We start from the raw sequence: 7,991 nt of genomic DNA, 5'->3' as shown, positions 1-7,991 counted from the left end.
GCCCAGCTACAGAAGTCCAGTTGAAGAGAGAGAAGAGGATTGTAGAAGGAAGGGGGATCAAGATCATGATGGGAACCTCACAGAGACAGATGACCCAAACTTGTGGGAGTACATGGACACTAGTCCAACAGCTGGGGAACCTGCATGGGACCAACAAGATCTTTGCATGTGGGCAACAGTTTGTAGCCTGGTCTGTTTGTGGGACTCCTGGCAGTGGGGCCAGGATCTATGCCTGGTACATGAGATGGCTTTTTGAAACCTATTCCATATGGTGGGATGTCTTGCTCAGCCTTGATGGAGGAGGTGGGTATGTGGGAGAGAGGTTGGTCCTACCTCAACTGAATGTGCCAGGCCTTGTTGACTCCCCATGGGAGGCCTTAGCTTTTCTGAGGAGTAGATGAGGGTGGGTTGGAGATGGAGGAGGTAGGAGGAGGGGAGGGAGGGGGAACTGTGGTTGGTACATAAAGTGAATAAAAAATTAATTAAAAAATGAAAACACTCAAAAAATAAAAATAATAAATAAATAAAAATTTTAAATTTTCAGTAAAAAAGAAGAAAAATATGTTATCTATAGAACTTAGGTAATCAAGTTTAAAAACTAAATCAAGTCTCAGAAAGACACAGGTCATGGATTTTCTCTCATTTTTATTCCTTGATTCTTTTGTGGGAGTGTGTAAATTAATGCTTTTAATTAGGAAATCGCAAGCTGTTGCTGTTTAATTTTTTATTCTTTTTAAAAAAATTCTACTGTACATTTTTTTCTAGCATCATGAGAGTACTGCATCCGAATCACTCTAGCTCTTCCTTCTCCATCCTGGCTCCAAATCACATTTGCATATAGGACATGAAAGTGAAAAAGGACTTTGTCTTTGGGAAAAAGGGGAGCTAAAAAGAGATCTGAGAAAAAAGATGAGGTCATGGAGCATGAGGGATGTGTTCAACATGCACAGTTGGATGAATTTCTTGTAAAGAGAAATTTAAAGTTTTAAAGGGAGAAAAGCCAGGAAGAGCCTCATTTTACTTTCAGATTTAAGAGATTTTCATGCAAAAGTAGCATTCTAACTACTGAAATACTGGAAAATGATATTTTACACAATACCAAATTCATGCCATTTAGATAATTTGTGGTCTGTGCCATTTTCAGGATACTATGAGTATTTTTTCAAATGTATTAATTTTACATATTTTAAAGATGCATGTCAAAACATTTTTTATAGAATATCAGCAGAATAAATCAGATGTTTGGTTTGGTTTAAAGTGCAAAATGTTTTTCACAAAATAGTAGTTAAGAATAAAACTGATTGAATGAAATAATAAAATAACTTGTGTTGATTTGGTTTACATAATAACATAGAAATTATGTTATGGAAGTCTTGCCCCTCCAAATATAAAGATAAGCACAAGTCATAATAGGAAGGGAAACAGAAGATATTTTTGTGTGTCTGAATTTTTCCAGATGTTTACTCTCACGTTTTCCTTTCATAATTTTATAAGAGTAGGAGCAGAAGCAAAGACCCACAGCCAGGCACTAGGTGGAGCTTGGGGTATCCTGTGGAAGAGGAGGAAGGATTGTAGGAGCCACAGGGGTCAAGGACACCACAAGAAATCCGCCCACAGAATCAACTAAGGAAGACTCACAGGGGCTCACAGAAATTGAAGTGGCAATCATGGAGCCTGTATGGGTCTGACCTATGTCTTTTACATACACGTTATGGTTGTATAGCTTGGTGGTGTTCTTGTGGGACTCCTAACTGAAAGCAGAGGCTGGCTCTGACTCTTTTGCCTGCTTTGGGGACCGGTTTCCTCCTACTGGGTTGCCTTGATATGATGGTGTGTGCCTAGTCTTATTGTAACTTGTTATGCCATGTTTGGTTTTATCCCTGGGAGGCCTGCTTTTTTCTGAAGGGAAAGGAAGGAAGGCTGGATATGGAAGAGAAGGAAGGTAGGGGAGAAACTGGAAGAGGGGAGGGAGCGGAAACCGCAGTCAGGATGAGATACATGAGGGAAGAATAAAGGAAAAAACAAGAAAACTGTGTTGTGACTTGGTTATCTGAATTCCTGCTGACTTGTCCACATTGGATTACCAAAACTAAGATGACTAACAGATATGGGCTTCCCTCCTCTTTACTCATGATGCCATTGCCCTTCTCATGTTTTTGACATTCAGAAAGAGTTTACCTAGAATTTCATCTTTAATCTCCATTAAAGGAAACGTCTGCCAATGTTTGATGATGTCACAGGGCCAGTTTTCTTTGTGTGCAGAATGAAAACCGGTTTTCTGGTTGCTCAGCTCTTGTGTTAAAGGTCAGCACAGTGGCTCATCTGCTGTGCCCACTGACTCACTGTATGTCACTTTGCAGCTTTTCAATAACTGAAGAAAATAGTCAAAAGTCAAGGAAAGAAAGAAAACACAGCTGTGGTCTTTATTTTGATAATAAGTATTCATGAAAAACTATTCAGTATCAAAGAGACAAAAATGGCCTTGGAATACATCAAGCACAAATCAGTCCATATGGGCAGAATCTGAGAATTTCTACAAAATACATACTCAAATAGTCCCAAACATCTGTGTCATATGCATGCATTACAAGACCTAATATAGTCTCATGTTAACTAAATTCTTTGGATAGTACTTTCATGATATTGGCTGGTTTCCTTCAGCTAGAGTTTAACCATCTGATAGTTTTTATATAGCTTTGTGCAAGTGTACCATGTTGCTAATCAGTTTTCATCATCCCTCCTCAGATTTTTGTCTTTATGTTCCTTACTCAGGGTTAACTGCACACATCCTTAGCTCCCCTCTCTTTGTGAACATGTTCTGCAGATGCAATTAACTCACAGCAGTAAAATGCCATTTCTATCCAAAAAAAAAAAGAACCCTGTGAAATATATATATGAAAGCCCTCCTGACAACAAATAAAACCAAATGCATTTTTTTCGAATAAGAGTCCTCTGGCCAGCTGATGCTGGAACAAAAGTAATACAAGTTACTTTCAGTGTTGACTCCAACATTTCCCCAAATTTTATTTAGAAAATGTGTGGAGAAACACCATGATTCTATAGAACACAAATCAAGGAAAGTTTAAGGGTCATATTTCAACTTTGGAGTGATGTTGAATTTATTTTTGTGAAATCTTAATATTAACTTATAAAATAGTCTTTTTTATATTGACTAAAATGATTATTCATACAGCTAAGAAAGGAGCCAGGATCACGGGACAAGAGAAGAGATAAATTCTCTGTTTCTGTGGGAGAAGTCAATAGACAATGCCTGCAGGCTTAATTAAACATATCCTCAGAGTCCCAGGCTATTTATCATTTCTGAGAAAAGATTAGCCCTAAGCCAACAAAAACACAATTATAAGGACACTATTTAAAAACACTAGTTAAATATCATCCTGCAACTTATTCATACATGTAATGAAAAGATGATTATTCAATGAGAACTTCAGTCGATAAATCAGAGAAAACTGAATTTGTGAGTACTCGATGATGCATAGACATTACATTGGGTTAATGTAGTTGTAATGAGACCAGTGGAGACCTGTGGTGTGGAGAGTGCTCCTAAGTGTCAAGTGAATTTATGTTTCATCTTTGATCCAGGCAATTCTTTGTTCTGTTTCTTTAACACAATAAGCCAGTTAGTCTCAAATAAAGCTTAAAGCACTTTATAGAAAAAGTGAGTTTGAAGACTATTGTCTGGAATATGACAATGAAGAGATCAGTACACTGTCAGTATTTCCAAGTGCTTAGTGTTGACAAACACAATGTCTCAGGTTTTACATGGAAGTAGAATGTAAGAATAAAAGCAGACATGATAACAATTTTTAATTAATAAAAATTTCCAAAGAAACTATGTATGAACAAATACAGTTTTTACTTATTTATTTATTTATTTGGTTGGTTGGTTGGTTTTAGTTTTTTCGAGACAGAGCTTCTCCATGTAGTTTTAGTGCCTGTCCTGGATCTCACTCTGAGGATCAGGCTGGCCTCGAACTCACAGAGATCCGCCTGGCTCTGCCTCCCCAGTGCTGAGATTAAAGGCATGCGCCACTACCGCAGGGCAACAAATATAGATTTTAAGAATATTCAAAGACTCTACCTACTTAAATATTTTAAAATTAAATTTTAAGCTATAGGGGTTGGGGATTTAGCTCAGTGGTAAAGCGCTTACCTAAGAAAGTGCAAGGACCTGGGTTCGGTCCTCAGCTCCAAAAAAAAAAAAAAAAAGTAAAGCATTTGCCGCACAAACGTGGAGAGCTGAGTCCAATCCCCAGAACCCTTGATTGAAAAGGCAGCTTTGCTGCCTGCCTCTGCAACCCCCGACACTGGAGCTGGCTGGCAGCCCTCCTACCTAACCCAGAGCCCCAGGCCAATGAGAGATCCTGTCAAAAAAAGGGAAAGGGATTGGAAAGATGACTTGGCGGTAAAGAGCACCGGCTGCTCTTCAGAGGACCTAGGTTCGATTCCCAGCCCCCACATGGCAGCTCACAATTGTTTGTTTGTAACTTCAGTTCCAGGGTAAACACATACATGCAGGCAGAATACCCATACACATTAAAAATTTTTTAATAAAATAAAATAACGCGGTGCGCACGCCTTAATCCAGCACTCGGAGCAAGGCAGCGGATCTTTGTGAGTCGAGGCAGCTGGCTACAAGTGAGTTCCAGAAAGCGCAAAGCTACACAAAGAAACGTCTCAAAAAAACCAAAAAAAAAAAAAAAAAAAAAAAAAAAAAAAATAAAAAAAAAAATAAAAATACTTATAGTACATGGCACCCGAGAACTGACACCTGAGCTTGACCTCTGGCATGTGCATCTGTGCATGCACACATAAAGACATGCACGCACATACATGTACATACAAACCTCTTGTATAATATTAGAGGGACCAGCCTTAATATTACACATCCCAGGGGCTCAGGAGAGAGAACTACTAACAGTGAGGACTATTTTCAGGAAATAGAATCTCAGCACACAGAGCTCTATAGTCCACTTGCTTTAATTCCTCTGGCATAATATCCTATATACACAGCTTCAGTTCTGTTCTCGTGTCTAGCTCCTTTCTTGACTGATTTCTCTCTACACTTATCTATTGTTCCCTCTAAGTTCTATCTTAATTCTCTCGTCTTAATTCTGCCTCATCTAGGTCCTTTTCATCTTGTTCTTACCCATCTAGTAGTTCCCCCATCTGACCCTTCCTCATCTTCCATCTCATCCACACATACTCTTCTTATCCCTCTCCGTTCTCTGTCTATTCTCCACATTCTTCCTACATCTCCCAGGGATCCAGTTATAAACCCAAGCAATAGCAAGCTCCTGGTTGAGCAAGGTCACCCGGCTTGAATTCTACAGGGTCATAAAGGCAGGTAAGAATTTTCCTCAGGTAGTGACCACCAGGCTTCCAGGGTCAAACGGAGGAGTGATAAGAATCACAGAGAGGGGCAAGAATTGTTAATTATCATTTGCTACCCAAAAGGGAAGTGACTAATGGGGAAATGAATTAACTAAAGGCTAAATTTTGGGTAATATCTAAGAAGAGGGATCTTCTATGCTCCACTATAGTCTTAAATGTGATTGGTAGAAAATGTTAAGAATCTTTAAGTTGCTAGGTCAATGGAAGAAAATACAACTGTCTTCTTTATTCCTGTGGCTCCTATCTGTCCAAGCTATCTGCCGTTTTTTCTGCAGGGTGGGGGAAAGTGTGTTCAGTCGCTAGGCAACCTGTGCATAGCTAGATGCCTCTGGTGATAGTTAAAGGGAGATCTGGTACTTGAGGTAAGATTTGGGAAAGGAGGAAGTTAAGCTTAATTGGCACATCTGCCAGGCCTTCACAAACAGGTAGTCTGGACGCTGAAGTCTGTTCTTAGAGAGTGCAGAGCTATCTCTGATAAGGTGCTTTCCTCCCTCTGGGGATGGACCTGGCCGGATGCTGCCAATGATGATAATTGCAGGGAGGCTTGACTAGGGTTCTGGCTGAGCATAGCTGTCAGAGCACAGGTTATCTAAACATTCTTTTAGTAGAGGGGAAATGGTGCCCAATAAATGATGGAAAAACTACAATAGCACACAAGAAACTCACAGCAGGAAACGGCTGATAATCAAATATCACCAAGGCTCCTTGAGCCTCAGCTTGACCTCTGGAAGGCCCTTGGCTTCTTCCAGGTATTAGCTTTGTCATAATCAGCTGAAATCCTACTTTGTTGCTAGAGTTTTCCTGCCTTGCCCACAGTCAGGACAAATCTTTATCACCCGCCAGTCCCACAGCCGCTCAGACCCAACCAAGTAAACACAGAGACTTATATTGCTTACAAACTGTATGGCCGTGGCAGGCTTCTTGCTAACTGTGCTTATAGCTTAAATTAGTCCATTTCCATAAATCTATACCTTGCCACGTGGCTGGTGGCTTACCGGCATCTTCACATGCTGCTGGTCATGGCGGCGGCTGCAGTGTCTCTTGCCTTCCTGTTCTTTTATATCTCCTCTCTGTTAGTCCCGCCTATACATCCTGCCTAGCCACGACCAATCAGGTTTTATTTATTGACCAATCAGAGCAACTTGACATACAGACCATCCCCCAGCACAGCCAAGTGCAGACCATCTCAGACACCTGCACTCAGGCCCATGGTCCTAATCATCCTCTATGCGGACCTGCTGGGTATCGCCACAAAGAACCCAAGAAGGGCTCCCACAGGACATACAGAACATCCCACAGCACTACTTTGTGTGTTTCTGTGTCTTGCAGCATTAACCAACTTAAGTGCAGCCCTGTTTCCTGCTGACATCCATCTGTACTCACCACAACCCCTGACCACGATGTCCACAAGGGTCTGTGTGGTCAAAACGTGGGCTCTGGAGCCAGCCCCACAGTCTAAATTGTCTACTAGCAGCAGCCCTGTAGTGATGTTGATTTACTTCTGAGTGTCTCACCTTTGGGTGAACCTATAAAACCATCTCTCTACCTTACAAGATCATTCTGAAGATAAAGTTCAATGAGCCATGTAAAAAGTTTAAAACAATGTGCGATGCCTAGAAAGTGCCAGTAGTAGATACAGAAGGCTCTGGTTATATCGCTTTAAAGTTCATGGTGTGTCTGATTTTGGCTATAGTCACCATGTATGCAAAAGATCATGCACCCTGTCTGGAACTCTACACTGATTATGTGACCTTCCTGTGTTGTGGATTCTTCTTTGGCCTTCTGAGTTGGAAGGACCTGTGCCATGGGATGACACAATGGGCCATCCTTCCTCAATGACTTTGGTTCCCGGTTATCCACTAAATGCCTCCAACTTTCCACAACTGCTCGAGGCACAGACAAATCAAATTTGAGGTGTGAACCTGTATGTCTTTTCCAACCTGCAGGAAATGGGGCTGTGCTGGTGGGTGTAAATGAAGTCTGTCTGTCTGTCTGTCTGCAGCAGCTGTCTGGGGAGAGCAGGTCCAGGCTATCAGGGGATCCAGAGAGGAAGGTTACTTCCAGTGTGAGTGCATCGGCTGCTGCAGTGTAGGCACTGAGGCATCAGGACGAAGCAAGTGTCCAGCTTAGCATCCTCCATGGCCTGCTGTGTCACCTGTGAGTCCAAGGCCCAAGGAGAACACATGGGAGGAGGTCAGAATTCCTCAGAAGTCATGTCAGCTGTCCTTACATTGTGTCACACATTTCTGTAGCTCCTAGTTTGTCTTGAGGGTGTTTTGTTGGGTTTTGTGGGGGAATAGGTACTTGTGTGTGTGTGTGTGTGTGTGTGTGTGTGTGTGTGTGTATCTGTGTCTGTATAATGTGTGTATTTGTATGTATCTGTGTCTGTATAATGTATGTATTATGTGTGTGTATATCTGTGTGTGTATATTGTGTCTGTATAATGTGTGTATGTGTGTGTGTGTGTGTGTGTGTGTGTGTGTGTGTGTGTGTGTGGTGTATGCCCAGTGCACTGATATGTACAGAGAGTCTAGAGAAAGATATCAGGTGTCCTGCACTATGACTCTGCCTCATTA

General features: G+C 41.3%; 1 long non-coding RNA gene across 1 annotated transcript; it reads left to right on the top strand.

Annotated features, from left to right (window-relative positions):
* The first annotated feature begins 25 nt into the window (after window positions 1-25).
* On the top strand, window positions 26-1,346 carry LOC119087779. The gene is made up of 2 exons (XR_005091260.1): window positions 26-303; window positions 766-1,346. It is a non-coding gene; the product is annotated as an uncharacterized LOC119087779 (long non-coding RNA).
* Window positions 1,347-7,991: the final 6,645 nt, after the last annotated feature.

Source organism: Peromyscus leucopus, chromosome 4, assembly GCF_004664715.2.
Source record: "Peromyscus leucopus breed LL Stock chromosome 4, UCI_PerLeu_2.1, whole genome shotgun sequence".
Lineage (NCBI taxonomy): Eukaryota > Metazoa > Chordata > Mammalia > Rodentia > Cricetidae > Peromyscus > Peromyscus leucopus.
Note: the sequence above shows the minus strand (reverse complement) of the source record. Positions and strands in the feature narration are given on the sequence as shown.